This window comes from Lepisosteus platostomus, chromosome 4, assembly GCF_059453375.1.
Source record: "Lepisosteus platostomus isolate fLepPlt1 chromosome 4, fLepPlt1.hap1, whole genome shotgun sequence".
Taxonomy (NCBI): Eukaryota; Metazoa; Chordata; class Actinopteri; order Semionotiformes; family Lepisosteidae; genus Lepisosteus; species Lepisosteus platostomus.
In genome coordinates, this window is record NC_142614.1 from 49526440 (window position 1) to 49546263 (window position 19824).

Below are 19824 nucleotides of genomic sequence, written 5' to 3' on the forward strand. Positions count from 1 at the left end.
CTGATGTGTGCACTATGGCTGCCGTTGCATCATCCAGGTGGATGCTGCACATTGGTGGTGGTGGAGGGGAGTCCACCTTACCTGTAAAATGCTTTGAATGGAGTGTCCAGAAAAGTGCTATATAAGTGTAAGCAATTATTATTATTATTTCTTGCCTGGAGGTTATGTACTGTGTTAATTCTTGCTGAAGATGACTGTTCTAGGTGACCTGATGTACACTTCTTTTCCATTTTCATTGCATAATGCACAAACCTTCATAAGCCTGACAAAACAATTACATATCACGATTTAACATTAGTTGTGTACCAGGATCCTTGCAAACACTTTGAGGTCAGCAGTGAGCATTTAGCTTTTATTTTTTAATAGTGTCACTTCATTTAGGTCATTTCCTTAATAAAGGAATAACAATTAAAATACACTGTCAGGTATGTACAGTAAGAGCAAACTGTATTGCGATTTAACACTACAGTTTACACTGATGTTTTTTATATTGCATTCCAAAGCAGTATTGTATTGTAAAATGTAAAAAACAGTAGTTTATCTTTCTCTGTACATAATTCTAGAAGCCAACTTCAAAAGTTTCTTCACTAAGTCACCGTATTTTGTTTCTGGCTAAATGTTTTTACCTTCCATTCCGCCTCAAAAATTGGTAAAAAAAAGTAGATTTTTTTCCCTTTTATTTATGGACCCCAAGTTTCTAATTAAATACTAATTAATACCATCACTACTATTGCCTACATAGTTCTTCATAGCTTTGTCACCTTGATTAATGTGCAGCCATTTATTAACTTATCTAACAAGCTGCGGCACCTTGTGACAAATCTGATTAAGATATCATTTTACCAACCTCATTACCGCACAAAAAGGGGTTTTAAATTTAATATAAAAATTGCCCTCAATAACATTAGACCGTTTGCTGCAACCTGACCACTCAGTAAAATAGATTTCTTGTTAGATTTATAATAGATGAAGAGGAATGGAGCGCCATTAATAAAATTTATAAGTTCATTTAAGCCTGATCATTTCAGCTATGTTGTAGCTGTGGGTGCTTATTATTTTACTTTTACTGTAGTTAAGGAGATATAATTAATGCACTTGACCAGACACTGACTAAAATACCTGACAGAATGAAGTAATTAGAGGCATAAATAATATTTTAGTCTCTGGTGTTGTTTTATATCACCTAATTACTTTGTTTGGAGCCAAGGTTCAGGTATAATGAGACAAAGATAAAGAGGATAAGTTAGCACTAACATTACACTGAGAGTCTATGTAAAGAAGATGCACAGATCCTGCAAGGTTGCTGTTGACTATCACATACAAATAGAAACTGACTGCATTCAATGAGATATTTTCATTTAATAACAGACGTTTTAAGGTCTGATTCTATTGATTAATTTCTGGGAATATCAAAAAAATATTTTTTTCCAGGGTTTTCAGAGACAGAGTGGTGACTATTTAAATGTGGTGTTTATGCTCCTGTAAAAGGCCTTTTCTTATCATTTGCAGCAGAGACAGGAAGAAGATATATGGTTTAGCTATGGGCCAATTTACTCCAAACTGTAATAATGAATGCGGACATTTAGTAAAGAAAAGATAACATGCAAGAGCAGGATTAAAGAAATATCTTTTTACAAACCCACAAGTCCATGCCTCATCATAAATATAGAAATAACAATCAACAGAAAAACTACAGCTACAGTGGGGTTTTTTATTTTGTTTCTGTCATGAGTTTATTCTTTATACTGTAAATCACCATCAGCTGCTCAAAAATTGTCCAAAACTGTTTTCCTACACTTAATTTTCTACAGATGCTAAGCCAAGAGGCTCTGGGATTTTTTGATTAGGGCTAAAGGGAGGTACATTTTACAGATTTTACTATGTTGGAAAAAAACAGCTTTTAAAGAGCGGATGTGAGGTTTTAACAAGGTGGGAAAGGTCTTCTGGAACAGGATCAAATCTGAATCATCAGGACCTCAGGAAAGTCATATTCCCAAAGGGTAATACTTAAAGTGCTGGATACAATAGTACATGACAGGTATTCATAAACAACCATATAAAGTATAGTGGTTTGGTTTGTCAAAGGATACAAATCTCTTCATTTGGAATAATTTTGAAATACGAACAATGCTGATAGTTTTGTATGCATTCTGAACATCCTATGACTGTGTATCTAGAATTACATCACAAGAATCTGTTCAGGAGAAGGGTGAAACCAAGCAATGAGAAATTTGCTCATGGACTTCTGACACTCCTGTATTCCTGTTCCCTGCCTTTCCATCATAATAATCTGGTGACTGAGAGCTTCAGTTTAGCAGCATGCTTAGTGCAGAATGGACTTTGCTGCTTTGTAACAGAGATGCAGCATGTTTCAAGTGTAAGATAATTGCTGCAAAAGACTGCTCATACAGTCCGATGAATGCATCAAACTACAGCTTTCAGCTTCTGTTTGGGAATCTTAAAACATGAATGTTTTACTTTGTTCAAACATGATGGACACTTATTGGTCATCTTTAGCCTCCCATGACTGACTACAGACATTGACAGCAGGACTGGAGCTTCAACCTTGTCCTTCACAGCTACCGTACTAAAGCTCCAAGTGTTCAAACGATGCTTTCATAATCTATAGTTCATGCTTGAATTCACAAAGTTCACAGAGCACCAACTCATGAGAGCCCATTTCTTTACGAAATGCTCTATATTGATTTAGATGTCAGTCTAAATTCCTGACACCTTGCATTGAGCTACTTAGGTTGATTAGGCACTGAAAAACACTTTGAATGTTGGTGTTCACTTAATTATTATATCCAGCCTTCTTTTTAAATACGGAGCATCCTGTAATTTCAATACACTGGTGACACATTAATTTGTTGAACATCTGAATATGGCCCCAGGTTTGCATGGAAATATCCTACACTCACACCTGCTTGTACACTGATAATCATATCAGTTTTTTTTCAGTACGTAAAGATGGTGAGAAACGTTTACTTTTTAAGACATTTTTTACTTGTTTATTAAATTTCAGGGACTCAGAACGTCATGGCAAAAATATGTAATTTAGCCAATGTTTCTCCTTTTATAACCTTTAGCTAAGCTAATAAGCTAAGATCATTTCACCAAGCTCATTTCCTTACTTCAGAGTAATGTCTTGCTTGAAGTTCATTCTGAGTAAGTCATCTGCATTAAAAATTATTGAAAAAATAGAGCAAATCTATTAATTAATATACAAAGACATTGATGGTCATCGGACTTGGTCAAATGTTGAAAGTGAACTTTAAATCCATACGGTTGGTTCAGGCACCCTTTACAATCACTGGTTACTGCACACCCAGTAGGCATTGAAATTAAACAATACATAGTTCAGCATGTGCAGCACGACACTAAACTTTAAGCTCCTGAATTGACCTAAATGCTCAAACAAAAATGCCTCTGTGGAAATCGGAAATATATTCTTACTAGGTTTAAAAGGTGTAGGTTGTTGAATTTTATTGTCCTGAAAACATAAAATGTCATGAGTATATTTCTCGAGTGTCATTGAGAAAACTATTTCATGAATTTAATATATTACCCCCTCAATTTTCATACATAGATAGTTACACCTTTGCCCAATTCTTGTAAAACAAATGTTGCTGTAGGACAGAGAAGAATTTGGCATTGTTTGTGGGGGATGGAAAATGATTTGGCATTATACAGTATATCTCACGAATAGAAAAAGCTATAATATGGGGAGATGAAAATTTCCAAATGTCCCAAATGTTACTAAAGAAGTGCATCTTTAATTCATTCATGAAACCAAATGCAGGTCTGATTTTGTTTTCTCTAAAGATTGCCTGGATGTGTGGCAATGAATGTCGTAAACCTAGAAATAATTATGTTGTAACCCTTTGATTTGGCGTTTTTCACACCACTGGGGGGCACAGGGATCATTTCTACCACCTCTGAAAATATTTTACTGCAGTGACGTGATACTAGGCGGTGTGGATGGTGGAAGGGGGTAGGTCAGCAGTAGGAACAGGTACAGTAGGTAGGAACAGTAAGTCAGTAGTGGAGGTTGAAGCATATGTCTCCAAATCAAACTCTCTACTTTATTTATACTGGGTGGTGAGTTTTAATGTGATTCTATGCAATGAACAAATACTATTAATAAAATTGGCATGAATTGCTTTACTGCCTCTTTATGTCAATTGTTGTCCGAAATATTATAAATTATCTTATGAATGTAGTTGAATTTATTGTGTGGATTGATTCCATATTCAATTATTTTTACCTTTCTGTATTTGTTTACCTTTCTTACATTCAAAAGAAACTGTCTGCTTTGTGAAATGTGTGTTGTGCATGTATGCATGCACAACACATGTTGACGTGTGTTAACGTGTAATCACAAGGGAATGGTGTCCTATCTGCTACAGATACCAAGATGTGCTCTAACCCAATGATTTGGAAGGGCTGTAGCATGGACTTTACCTGTTTGTTCATATTTTAACGTAAACGTAAAATACTACTGGAGACTACTCATCCATTTTCCTTAATCATGCAACGTCTTCTACGATAAACATTTTCATATGCTGTTAGAGGAACAAAATCACTTAATGGAAAACAAGAAATTACCTAAAAAAATGAAACACGTCTGACTTATTAAAAACTAAACTACATTGATTTGCATAGTAACACAAGGAAGCTTTTACAGTGTGCATTCCAAAAGTAACATTTCAACTGTGTCTTTGTTTTTGCCATCTGGAAATTCACAGCTGGAATATTGTGTGACTCTTTTATCCACATCTTTCCCCTCAGGTGATCTTTGGCTCACAGTATGTCAATTAGAATATCCAAACAATTGTAATTATGTTGAACATGATAGTTTGAGGGTACAAGATATTAAATGAAACATTTTGAAGAATACTCATTTTCCAGGTTTAGGAGAAAAACAAGTACACTACTTGCCTCTCAGATCCACACTATGTACTGTACCTACAGTAATTATTTTCTTAACTTGATTTGTTTGCTGATAGTTTAGACAAGCCTTCATTAAGTCTTCTGTCTTTAGATGGAAGGTTTACTTCTATGTAGTCTTACATATTTGTGCCTTCAATTTAAGTTCGACCTGTACAGTATGTCATTTGCTTTATTTCTGCACAATCTTTTTTTTTGGCCCAAATTATGAAACCTGTAAACAATTTTGCATACTTTTCTGTCTTCATTTTTTTTCTTTCCAATTACTCTTTAAATGCTTCCACACAGGGACAATAATCTAAGCACGAAAGAAGCCAGTGCAATTTGAAATGTGTTTCCTCTATAATAGGGGCCAATTTCTTGTCACTCGCACAGTGCAATTTAACAAGAAGTGTCATTTTAACTCAAGAATGCAAGATGAAAAGAGGCTTTGGTGTCAGGAAGGAGACCAAAGCTGAAACATCCTCCACAAACAATGTGCTTAGGGAAACATGCCTATTTTAGCGAATATGAGTTCTAGCGGGTGTATTACATCTGTCACTCTCCACTTCAACAACGCACAACACATACAAAATTCCTAAAGTAACCACCGCAGAGAATGTTGTGCAATCAATAATACTGTTTTTTTATCAAATCAAATCAATCACTTTGGAGTATCATCCAAGGCGGTTTCAAACATTTTGTTTTTATAGTTGGGCTGCTGAAGATGCATTTGCTAGAGTGTAGCTCAGGCAGACCGACTGTGATGTGTGAAGAGCACAGAAAAGGCTGAGTCCGTCTCAGCTTTTGGTCTTTTCAGGTGTCAATTCCAATACCCTTCATTTTCCTGCTCCATTGCAACAAACTGTAATAAAGAAAAAAAATAAACGCCTGCTGTTCCAATCCACCTGTTCTGTAACAAGCAGTTGAAGATGCTTGACAAGCAGTGTGCAGTGTGTAGGATAGCTCTCTGAAACCCCAGGCGAATGCACCTCAATGGGGGATAGGCAGCGTGCATTTACTAATATGCATAACCAACCAGATGATTCAGCGGCATGTAATGCAATCAATGCCTCAATTGCTGCTCAATTTTGTCAGTACAGTAAAAGGAAGTCACATTAGACTCTTCACAGGTTTGTGTGCAGCTCCATCCTGGAAATTCCATCTATGGGTGGGAGGTAGACATCGTTTTCCATAAGATTCAGGGCCTGCGATTATCCATCACACACGCCTTGATTTCCATAGAAACTACACACACATACTGTACATTCTGCCAGAAGAAAAATGAGAAAGGATGAATTAAGGCTGAAGGGGAAAGTTCACCATGTCAAATACAACGTCATACATACAGTACTCTGGACTACATTATATGATTGATTATCATGTATAAAAATATTGGTACTGCAAGAAAAGTTCAAAATATTTTTCTATCGTCTAAAGATTTATGCTCCTCATAGGATCTAAAATACATGAAGACGTAGCTACTGTACGTCAGCATGTTCAAGTTGAAGTTCAAGTTTATTGTCACTATACTCATATACAGGTATATGGTATAACAAAATGCTATTTAGATAGCTCTCAGAAGATAAGTAGTACAAAAAAAAATACAATTGTATAATAAAAGAAAGACAGAGGCAGGCAGTGTGCAAAAACAACAAAAGGTAACAGGTAATGTGCAAAACAACATCAGATGTGCAAAAACATGCATCAACAGAATGAAATGAAAGGATAGAAAATTGTGGGGAGTGAGCTTTTTGACATGTAAGGTAGAGGTAGATTTCAATGTGTGTTTGACTTTTTGATAAGAAAGAAGGTACTGTGAGGTTCAGATCATAGGTGAGAGAGGCTGGGAGTTTAAAAGTTTGATAGAGCAGGGGTAAAAACTGTCTCTGAGTCTGGTAGTCTGGGCCCGAATGCTCCGGTACCGTTTTCCAGATGGTAGAGGGTCATACAGTCTGTAACTGGGGTGTGTGGGGTCTTTGATGATGCTTAGAGCTTTCCTCGTGCACCGTCTGTCATAAATGTAAACATGTATACAGTAGGCTGCAGAGGAACAGGTAGGGTAAAGGTTTATTCCATGCTAAAAGCTAAGGAATAAAAACACAAAGTTTCCACAGTGAAGCCTTCTTCACACCCATGTTTCTTTTCTTTACCTTTCAGTATGTAAAATCAATTACATTCTTATTCTTTTTATTGTTGTTGTAAATCTAACAGAAAGTATCGAAAAGCACTTCATGCTTCAAAAAGCTACTGAACTGCATTCTGTATACATTCCCTATACAAGCTTCTGTATACATTCTATACAGAAGTGCATCAATTGCTATGGGCTGAGTACCTCATATCCCCTTTCTATACACATACTGTACCAGTATCTAATTTGCACATTATCCTTCTGTCTTGCCTTCCCCTTCCATTGCACATATCAGACATCATCTAAAAAGTGAATATCAGTGGCCATGTTACACACACAAAGCAAATGGACAACTCTAGGAATGCAAGAAGTCACAGAACAGCTCGGAGGGGTTTTGAAGTATGTTTGTTTGGATGCCATCCAGAGAGACGCGCAGAAGAGATACGTTTCTATCATTGTTTTGGCCTTTTGAATAAACTTTGTTGAAATGAGAGATCTCTTGCATTCCTGCACAGCTCAGTGAACCTGAAATGGTCCAGAATGACTCAAAGACCAAATGTAGTTTGAGAAAACATGTATTGCACAAAGGAAAATGAATTAATGGACGCCGCAAAGAATCTTTCCGAGATTAAATTAAGCACCCAAGTTTTATTCTGCTGATATTTTTTTTTCAAATATGTAAAAATATTTGTTAAAATAATGAGGAATGTTTCATTATATGCTTATGTCTTTCAGAGAGGAATATATTTCATTTTTTAGCACAGTATCCCATTGCTTATGCGTGCAGATCCTTGCAGTGCACTGGCATATTTTTGTGCTCCTGCTTCAGAGTTTTCAGCTTACCATGCCAGAGGCGTGTAACATGCAACATTCAACACTGATCCCAAGTAAGAGGAGCCAATGATCCATCCATTCTCTGTCCTCTTTATCTAATACAGGGTTGTGTGGGAGCCAGATCCCATCCCAGCAAGTAACATGTGCAAGAGGGGGACACACCCTGGGCAGGATGCCAGACCACAGCAGAGAACACACACTCACACCACAGCCAGTTTTCCCAGATGCCAAATAACCTGTCTTTGAACTGTGGGAGGGAACTGGAACACCCGGAGCAAACCCATATAAACTCCATGCATAGGTTTCGGTCGGAACCCCAGTGCTGTAAGACAGCAATGCTAACCACTGCACATCTTGTCAGCCAGGATCCAATTATGTGGGGTGGAAAGAAGAATGCAGTGTTTGTTTGAAGACTATAAAAATATTAATGACAAAACTGGAAACTCCACAACAGCTCTGATGCCATTCCAACATGTCAAGTGAGTAGAGTCCATCTACCTTCAGCGACTAAGCATCCCAAGTTATTTTGTCTTGGCACTGCAAATAGAACATAGTCGAACAGATCCCATGACACATCATTCACAAGCACAGAATGTGCACTGTCTACAAGCTCCACTCTTCCAGTTCCAGGATGAAGCCCTCACACTTGTATTGCTTTTTGTGGCTGGCACTCATTTTCTGTCCCCGTTTATAAAGCAGTGCATTTTCCTGGTGTGATCTGAATGAAACACTTTGCTCAATAGCTACACTTCACCTGGGGTTTGAACAAAGAACTGTCCAATTCAATGTCCAGAGACCTAACCACATTGCCGCCTCATGTAGTCAGTGAAGTAGTGCCATATGGGCAATTTTCTTCAAAAATTCCTAATTAGCAAGTTGAGTCACCATTGATCTAGATTTGTTGTCTATATTCACCTAGGTCAAAATTAGCCATTTGAACAAACTTTAACTGTTAAGCAAAAATAATTTGATATTTCAATTTAAAGTGGCAATTAAAAAGCCAAAATTTACATGTTTCACAGCAAAAGGATTCACCTTGGGACAGATTATTTCTATCAGATACTAGAAGGGTAGCAATGATGTTAGGCTTTGGGTATACCGTTTTACCCCAGTTCTAACATGTTCTTGAAAAATTTGCCTTTTTCCTATGAAGAAATGACTGTCCTCATTAAAAAAACAATGATTTTAGACGATGCTATCGTAACTGATTCAGATAAGCAGTCTAAGCTTTCATATCCACAAATAGGACAATTTAACCCAGATGAACCACTGTGAGACTTCTTTTGTAAATAGATCTGCCTGTCCCATCACCAGAACATTCCCTGCTGTCCTGGCATTGGTTCTGTTGGAGAAATTGTGCCATTGTTTGCATGACTGCTAGAAGAAAAAAAGGTCTATTAGACATCAAAGCTATAGATAGGAACAGAACCCTTGGTTATATGGTTGGAACGTTTGACCCTACAAATATGTTCTACACGTATTAGTCATTTAAAAGTATACTTCTAATTGTATACTGTATATATGCAAAACATAAAGAATACCCTTGTCAAAGCGCTGGCATACATATCTGACCTTAGAAACAACCTGGGGAAATAGGCAGCATGTGTAGGGCTTAATAAGTATAAAGTATATGGCATGTGTTGTACCAGCGGTAAGTGAATTGTGCCTGATTTGTTTGAATGTGCTGATAGCCTCTTCATTGCACATTTATGACCCTTCATATTCTTCCTACTGTATGAAACAAACTTTTTTTATTAGATACTTAAAATGAATACAGCACTTGGCAAAATAATTATTTTAGAAAACTTAATGATACTGGGAAAACTATATACTGTAGATATTAAAAGAAATGTAATTAGACAAAATTAGTATGACATCGTTTTACATTATCTTGAGATTAATTAATTGATATATGGAAATTCTTGTTCTAAACTAAACATGGAATCAGAGTGCTGCAGCTGAAGAAATGTTTTGCACTATCAGCGTATTACCAATTGCACAATACATCAAAATATAGGAATCCTTAACTAATATTATTATTGTTTAATATTTTAATTTTGTCAGATACACCTCAGATGTTTATGATATAAGTATGAATTTAAATATGGGATTTAATAATGAAATTACACAGCTGTTGAAGATTTCTGACTTTCTTATCAACTCAAATTGTTGTTGATGTGCAATAAGTTAATTGGAAACCCTTGGGTAAGTCCCAATACCCTTGGGTAAGACTGTGCATACAGTATAAACATTAATGATGACTGACTCCTGCAGCATGTACCTGGATTTAAAAGTGAGTGATATGTCTATTTGTGGGAGGGATTGCTTCACTTGCTTTAGGATTATAATATTATAGACTAAATTATTTAGTGCTGTGTAATGCATAGATAAATGACAAAGTGATACCTATTGCAACTAGTTTTGTCTCACCTCTTCTCCTGTGGTTATGTTCCTCTTTGCTTGTTCACTCTTCTGCAAAGAGTCTATGCAGCTGGTACAGTATGGCTGGTTACAAAATAAGATAAGAATAAGAAAAAAGGTACAATCCAAGATTATTAAAAGAAGGAAAGGGGACTGCTTGGTAATTTATAGCATTGACTTGACTTGCTTAACCCTGAACTGAAACAGGAAGGACACAAAAGTGTGGGGGATGGGCAGCCCACTGGGATGTTCAACAAGATGTGCGCTGGTGCATTTCACTTGCAGGAAGGTCTACCTGCTTTGTTTTATGGTACCAGGTTTCCATTAGCGGTGACTTGTTCACTTTCTCAGACACTGAAATCTGTTGGAACAAGCAGCAGTGCCCTCAGTTCCCAAGGAGACAGCCATTTTGCAGAATTATAATAAGGAAGTGTGTTGCTCCATGGCCTCGAGCTGGTGTCTTCCTTGATTTGCCCCTGTCTACTTGGAGCCTGGTAATTGTGACTTCCTATGAGATTCAATACAACCGTCTGCTGTAAATATGACGTTAAGATCTGTGCTTGCTGCTCTCTCTCCCTCAGGTTTAGGTTTTGATTTTTTTATTTGACCTCCCTTATAACCTGGGTGAAGATTTAGTTAATTAGTTAATAAATGCCTGCAAAAAGACAAATGACTTTCTGTTACAATGACAAGGCATGGGATTAGTGAAATCCATTAAAGAAAAATGGTTAACTCTTCTTGGAGAGTGGATTTAACATATGTAATATAATATCTGTAATTCATATCAAGCTGTACTTTACTATGTTATTTAAGCAAATTAATTTTATATAACAGTCTTGTGATAGCCATTATCAAGTACTATGAGATACAATACATGCTTCAGTGCAGTGTATAAATAAAAAAAATCACATTTACTTCCACATTTTGGTCTTTTAGTTATTTTAAGTGAGGTACACACTCATGTTCATAAATCATAATGCTGCAGAAGCTAAAGAACAGTTTCTTGTGTTTAATGAATATATGTCACAGTTTGTCTATTGTGCACTATTGAAGATGAATGATATATTTCAGCAAAGGACAGGAAATCACTGAAGCTGATTATGAATATCATTAAAATGAATTTCCCAAAGAGAGGAATAGAAAAGTGTATGGAGTCAATGGTCTCAGACAGAAGTGTTTATTGCCTGTTTTTTCTGTTTATATAAATATATCAGAAAAGAATTAGAATTGCCAAAATGCAACAGGGTAGAAAGTGGTAAGAATTGCTGTCTGTCAGCTATTGGATTCTGGGTTAAATTATTTATTTCTGGTGCCTTCTGTATGGAGTTTGCAGGTACGCCCTATGTCCATGTGGGTTTTCTTCAGGTGATCTAGTTTCCTCGCAAATACTGCCTGCCTTAGTTGGTATCTTTAAATTGTGTGGTCAACACATATTTCATTTAGGGTGTGATTTTTTGCCAGGTGTAAGCAGAAACTTAGGAAAAGAATGATTGGAAAATTCTTGAGTATTCAGAGACTGAACTATTTTGCAGTCAATAACTATTGTTTTGGTGGAAAACGAAGGCACAGTTACATAATATATTAATGGTTTGAATGTGATTAACTTCAGAAGTCAAAGTTCTAAAAAGCAAAAGAAAATTCCATAAGCAATTCCAAGTAATTTGACAGTTATATAAGACCGCAGAGCTTTCAGATTATATGATCTTTTAAAACACTTAACTCATTCCTTGCTCTGAATGACAAAAGCCAGCTTTATGTACAGTGTTCTGTATTGTTCTCAGTCACGTTTGTCCACCTAAGTAATGTGGTTCATTAGTTTTGCTCTTTTACTCAGTGCAAACATTAGCTTTCTTGAATTCTAAAGAGTAGAAGTCCTGTGTGAAGACAAATCCATGAAAATACACTTCAGCCCTGATATACTTATATATCATTGAAATTAAACCTAAGATCCAGCTGGAAAGGAAGAATAAAGCAAAAAGACTTTATTTTATTTGAATGTTTTTGGCTCTAGGTACTGTCTGAAAGCTGATTGGACTTCCTCCTCAAGGGGGTAACATATTCTCATCAATATCTTTTATTTAAATGATACACTGTATAAAGGGTGAATTCTTTTTGTTAAAAGTAATGAGCAATTTAATCCTAGCAGCAATCTAAATTTGGTTCTTATCAAGTAAGAACAAAGAAGGTGTAATACAATGAATGGAAGCAAAAATACATTTTTGTCTAATAGTTATTTTGAGCCAGCCTGGCCTGCGGCATAATACACAAAAGTCCAGATCAGGAATTGATACCAAAGATCACACCCATTGATCTCCATTTCTATTATCCCAGTAACCTCAAATTGCAAAATTTCTAAATAGGTTCCACTACAAAATTGTGCCCCTTTTCATATTTTGTATTATTCTTTACCATCTCCCTTGTTATTTAATGCATGTAGCATTCAAGCTCTAAAATCTTTTTATAAGTAAGTTCCATTCTGGAATGTAAACAAATGTCTACTGAACTGCTTAAATATTCGCTCAGCTTTGAAAGATAACCAAACCAGACAGATCATTTCTCCTTACTAAAGCTCAAAGTGTCACAAGGGAAGTGAAAGTGGTTTTATCATTAATGTCCAACTCAGGAAAGGATCACATCCACTGCTCCCCATTTATATTATTTTTGGTAAAGGTTTTCATTTGCATTTTACTCCACATCTATTCTCCCTTTTGCAAAGTTGCCACTGTAAATTTGGCAACTTTACAGATTTTAGATCATACCTGTATATACACAGCATTACCCCAAAAGGGAATGTTGTCTAAATTGCCCTACAAGCAAGAATTGGAAAGAAACTGATTAATGTTTTCAAACTCTTGTAATACGCATTGTACTGTATTTATAGGTATATTAACAAAAAGGCCAAAATCCAGTAGTTATTTCTGACTTTAACGCCAATTAAGACTGAAACCATACTCATTCAGGACCCCATTCAACACAATATGTCCTGAAACATAACACTTGACTTGACACATTCTCATTGTTTTTATGAGGTTTCTGAGTCTTTTCAGACTAATATTTTGATGCAGTGACGTTGATTTTCTAATTAGATGAATGGAAGATTGTGGAAACTCTTTGAGGAAGGTCTAAACCCTAACCCTAACCTAAGGCATATCCATAGCTAGGGTTAGGGTTAGGATTCCCACAAAACGTAGACAATTTTTGATGGCATGGCTGTGTTTTAGGACAGAGATGATATTTAGGAAACCAGTTATTTCACTGTTTTCATAACATCTGTTTTTGACATATATGCCTACTGTCCTTTACCATACTCCTCATTATTTATTGCACGAAGCATGCAAGCTTTAAAACTTCCTATTAATAAGTAAGTTCCATTCAGGAATGTAAACTGAATGTCTATTGAACTGTTTTAATATTCCATCAGCTTTGAAAAATAACCAAAATAGATAGATCATTTCTCCTTATTGAAGCTGAAAGAGTCACACGTGAAGTTTCAGTGGTTTTATCACTAGAAAAATGTGCTTTTAAGCTGTTTCCTGACCTCTGTGGGAAGTGTGTGACTTACAGGTAAATTGTATTTTGCAACACAATAAAAAATCAGCTTGGCAGCTCCAGAAATTGCATAAGAAAGGGTGCTGAATTGGTTAGAAGGCTTGTCCCACCCATATGAAAACATTAATTTAAAAATGCCCTCTCTCACATTTCAAAAACAATTAGTAGTCAAAAGACACAAAAACCTCCCCCTATTTACTATACTGTAGATCAATGTTATTCTAATATATACTGATGGAAAAAAGAAATGCACCATTTTCTGGAATGAGAATACTATAGTTATAGCTTATTTTCACAAAACGTTGTTTTAAGCCCTCTGACAGCTTGTTAGGTGCACTTTTACCCAACGAGGTCCAGGTGGAACAATGCCTGATCAGGTCACCTTTAAAAAGGCCTTAATTCAAAGCTTAGGTCACTGCAAGAAGAAGGCCACACTTAGTCAGTTTTCTGTGCATTCCATAATGCATCAAATGCCACCAGAAGCAATGGAGAGGGCCATTGGCATGCTGCAGGCAGGCATGTCATGCGCCAGCATTGCCAGACACCATGGAGTAAGCCACAGGGTTTCAGCAGACCAGCAGGACAGATGACCATCCAAGATCCGATTGCCCCCGTGTGACCACACCAGAGCAAGACCGACACATCAGACTGGTCCATCTGAGAGATCGTTTCAGATCTGTCACCCGTACTGCTGCTGAAACTAGCGGTAGACACAATGCCCGCATCAGTGACAGGATAGTGAGGCTCCATGATGCTGGCTTTAGAGCAAGGCAAACTATCAGAGGCCCTCTGCTCACACCTCCTAGACGTCACACCCGACTAGCTTGGGCCAGACAGAGGTTGCGATGGACTCGTCAGCACTGGCATCAGGTCCTCTTCACGGATGAGTCACTCTTCAGCCTGTTCCACACAGATGGGAGGGCCAGAGTGTGGAGGAACAGGTGTTGTGTTTCTTTTTTCCATCAGTGTATTTAAATAGAGGAATGTCTTTGAGAAAAGTTTTTAAAGAGGCATATACAGTACATTTGTGGTATGCTTAAAGCTACAGGAAAATATTTTTACACAGATGTTTCTAGCAATTCCACAAGTCAAGAAGAGACCAGAAATTCCAATTCAATTCAAATGCATTTTGCATTTAAAAACACAAAAATGGTACATTTTTTTTTAGATCCTGGCAGCTATTTTACAGTAGTTTGAAGTTTTTATAGTAATTATCTCTCTCAGATGGACCTGTTTCCTGATACGAAACGTGCTGTGCGAGACATTGTATTGTATCTGCAATACATCAGGTGTTCTGAGCACTTGCAGTATTTTTTATTTGGTGTTCTAAGGGGCTGTCTGTAATGCACTAGGTCTACTATTCTGTTGACTTATATTGCAGAGGAGCTTGACTTTTTTATTTTCCCTGGCTATATGACCAGTACAAAATGAGATTGTTCCTTTGAAACTTGTAAAGCTTTCTGTAAGTTTCTAATTCAGATGCAATGGCACTATAGAGTGCTAGTAAGCTATGGATATGCCCACTAACAGTTCAACATTGACAATGGTGCGATATTTTCTGTAGCAACACATAGTATTGTATATAGAAAGGCAAGTGAATGTTGTTACAGACTCCAAGGTTAGCACTGTACAAAAAAAATCATTATAAAAATAATAATGAGAACTACGGGAAATGCATGTGGGCCACAGCAATGAAAAACGTGATTATCGGTCACCAGGGTTTCTGCTGGATTGAATTTTCACAGACAATCATACCTTTGTGAAAGGCCATTTTTAACTCTTTTTTTCTAACAAGTAAGAAAAGCTGGTGAGCACAGGAGATGATAGGGTTGTAGCTGAGTGACAAGAGTGGGGGATGCACAAGAACGATGAAGATAAAAGTCAGAGACAGAGAATTGAGAGGCAAGGTCTGTCTCTGGCAAGAATAAATGTTCAGTGCGAGTTTGATGCTTGAAAGGGTGCTCAAGAGGTGAGATGTTTATGCATAGGAGAGTGAATGTGGGGGAGATTACTTTTCCCAAACGTTCATTTAAAAACTCCATAAGTGGCACGATTACGTGAACAAATAGATTGTGTCGTTACTGGGTTAGTCTGACTTCATGAGCCTTCAAGAGCCAGGTGGTCAGAGCCAGTCCCTAAGAATCTTCTGAGTGGTCTAAATTCACAATCTTTTCTTGCGATGAGGCTTTCAGTAAAATTGTATACAAAAAATGAATCTCCACAAAGAACCCATATTCTCCTTATTTGTAAGACCTGTATGAATATGTTTCCATTTTTTCCTAGGAGTAAATCTGATTTGAAGGCTTATGATATCTTTGACCTCTGCATGTGCACATAGCCTCAAGTGAGCATTCAAGTTGATCTGTTCTGCTTATGCCAAGCAAATGCAAAAAGCCAATAGCATTTTACTCCTTGATCATATTTCTATATAAAATAAAGACAAGGAATATCATGGAACCATTACCTTTTTTCACTATGCACAGACTACTTAGAAATCCAAACCAAGGTCCAAGATAGCACTTTCTTTCCTAAAACAGCACATTACACATTCAGGTGCAATTAAAAATGTTTTTTGAGCAAGATAGTCATGGAAGGTACTTACTAGTAAAAAATATGTAGTTTAACTCTCTCACAGAGCTGTGTTATTATACACATGCAAAAATCAGTCCTATTTTTGGTAGACAATCTTATGTTTTGTGGTACGGGCACTGGCTAATCACTTGGTCTATTAAAAGTTTGAAAAATGTAATAACTAAAACCATTTATGAAAATGTCATAGCTGGGCAACACAGTGGCACAATGGTTAGAATTGCGTTCTTACTGTGGGGTCCTGGGATTCTTTTCTGGACCTGGGGTGCTATCTGTGTGGAGTTTGTATGTTCCCCCCATGTTTATATTGGTTTCCCCCAGGTATTTCCTCCCACAGTCCAAAACCATACTGGTAGGTTAGTTTGCTTCTGGGAAGATTGGCTCTGGTGTGACTGTGCGTGCCTGCCCTGAGGTAGACTGGTCTCCTGTCCAGGGTGTACCCTGCCTTAAGCCTGTTTCTTGCCAGTAGGCCATGGTTCCCCTGCGACACTGGCCTAAATTGGAAAATGATGCAGAATATAGAATAAATGATTGCTGCATTTTTACATGTCTTTGGTAACCCACAAAATGAAATAGAAAGGAAATAAATACATGGAGATACTGTACATTCAAGCTTCAGGTACAGAATAGGCAAATTACAAATATATCAAAAGAAGAATTCAGCCCCTTCAAACAATGTTGTATAAAATATATTTTAATTTACTTAGAAAATAACTTAACTGCAAAGCAAAATCCGGCAGCTTATCTATTTTCTAAAATTTTATTTTTAGAATTTATTTTAATGCCCTACAATGGACTGGCTTCCCATCCAGGGTGTACACTGCTTTGCACCCATTGCTTGCTAGAATAGGCTCAGGCTCCCCCAAGACCCTGAATTGGAGGAAGCAGTCAGAAAATGGATGGAATGTAATTTAATTTTTCTAATATAACTAACTATATTAACCACATTTTACAATTAATAACTGTGTGATTAAAATCAATATTAATGTGTTTTAATTATTTTGTATTTTATATTTATAGCTATTTTATTCAGATATCCATGCTAAATACTTCTAAGGAAAAATGAAGTGACTGCATGATAAAAGTTTGAATATTGAAAGGGTCATTAGAGCAAGAGCTTCAAGAACTAGCACAGTATCATTGGTATCGCTAAATTCACATCACATTTGAAAATGCAATATTTTAACCACCACTTTCACCAGAAGCTGTGAAACATGTGGCTGAGAGCCAAACTGAGACAATATAATTTAAAGACACAACTTGTACTTGGTATACAGTATATTGTAAACATATACGGTATACAACTATTTTTCAAAATCATCGTTAAAATATTGTATACGTAGCATTTTTTTTCATATCCAGTTAATGGCGGAAAATAGACATAAACCATTAAGCTTTACAATATTGATGAACTACAAGAGTGGAGTGACTGCCAGACTTGTGAAATATTTTTCACAAATAGAAAGCTTATTTACTTTTTCTACTAACCAGGTCCTCCATGGTTAGTAGATTCTCAATCCTCAATATCTACTATATAAATCGTACTGTAGGCAGAAAGATGAAGGTAGGAAATAACAAGCTTCAATCTAGTAATTATCATAGAATTATGGTCTAAAAAGACAAATATACATGACATATTTATATTTAGTGAGTTATAGATTGTGTACATAGATTTGTACAATTTTGTACAAATTAGTAAATTTAACATAAATGCTGCATGAAGCTTTTAAAAAACAATTAAGTATACTTCTGCCACATCTCCCACAATGATTTAAAAATATTAATTAAAATAAATTAAGCCTGTTTTCCTCTTAATAAATGCAAATGTCTACATGTTCAACCAAGTTGACAACTTAGAAGATATGATAGCTTTACAGAAACCTGCCATCTACTGGCAGCTAAAACTTTAAACAGTAACAATAAACAATGACGCTGCAATTTAATATATTCTCAAAAGTTGCTAAAGTCAGCAGCATGGTTTCATTTTTTATTATTCTGTAGTTACTTTGCAGTTACTTTTATAGTTTCTTAATTGCTTTTTGTTATTATTTTTTACTATTTTCATGTAACCACAGGCCATCCTAACCTGTGGACTGACAAATTAGTTCCTTCTACAGAAACAAAATTTGATTTTTGTTTATTACTGACTCCAGTCATCACACGTATTCATGTACTGTGAACAAACCAATAATTTTTAAGCCCAAATGAAATCTGAAGAAATGGATGGATGTAATAGCATGGTTGCAAACTTTAATTGAAATATCATATTTGAGTAATATATTGTTTGTTAGTAAATGTTTTGTTACTCTTAGCTGATGTATTTGTATTTTAATTCCTGAAATTCAGTTTATGGAAGTTATTAACTTGGGATAACGATAACAAGGCAGTCTCAGCTGCTCCTAACCTAGTTGTTCCTAATCATAATCATTTTCAAACTCTCTCTCTATACCAAAATCACCTTTTTTCACATATGTCTCATGCATCCCTCCTCCACCCCATCTCCACCTTACAGCTACCCCTTGCTTCACTCCTCCATTAATGGGGTTTGAGCCTCCTCATCCTGTAGCCAGGGGGCCACCCCTTGACCTAGATGATTAAGCCAAAATAATCATTCCTAAAATACTCAAATGTTCACAAAGCATCTGATTCTTGAAAATTTTTGTCCCTCGTGACTCAGTTGTGGTAAAAGTCTTCACAGGCAAAGCTGAAAATGAAAGGAATCACAACCTAGCAAGAGGTGCTGAGGCAAGAGAGAATAGCACTGACCCATGTGCAGATGAAAGTCAGCATTTAAGTGGTTCCAAACAAGGCAGGCTTCTGAAATCTTTGCAGGTTGGCTTGGGGACGTGACAGATGCACATGACAGTATTTGTTTCAACTTGTCAGCTTGTCCTGTGAGAAATATTTGTACCTTAATAAGAGGATCACTTCCGTCTACCTGAATATACTGTATGGAATTTATCATGTACAAGTAGTGTTATTCCTTCAAACAATGCTGGAAATTCTATTGTAGTGCTTTGGAAAATAAAGAGTATGTTTCCAGCTAATAACTACCCACCTGTCTAAAGTTCTTCGTGAGAAGTTGTCTTTCTTTAAATGGTGAAGCATAACCAGCCCTGAGAAGAGAGTTGCTCATGAAGTGCTCTGATATGGATGACAGGAAACATACAGTAACTAGGCAGGTAATCAGATGTATCACATACATGACAGGTCTCTCCTGTCTGTGTCTGAGGTTATGTCAGAGACATAGAAGAAGACACAAGAGCAAAGAAGAAGATGCTTCTCTTTGCCTATTACTTTTTTTTTGTCTCGGTTTGTGTTATTTTTACTCAAAATAATTCCAATTGTATAATAAATCTGGCAATTATTAT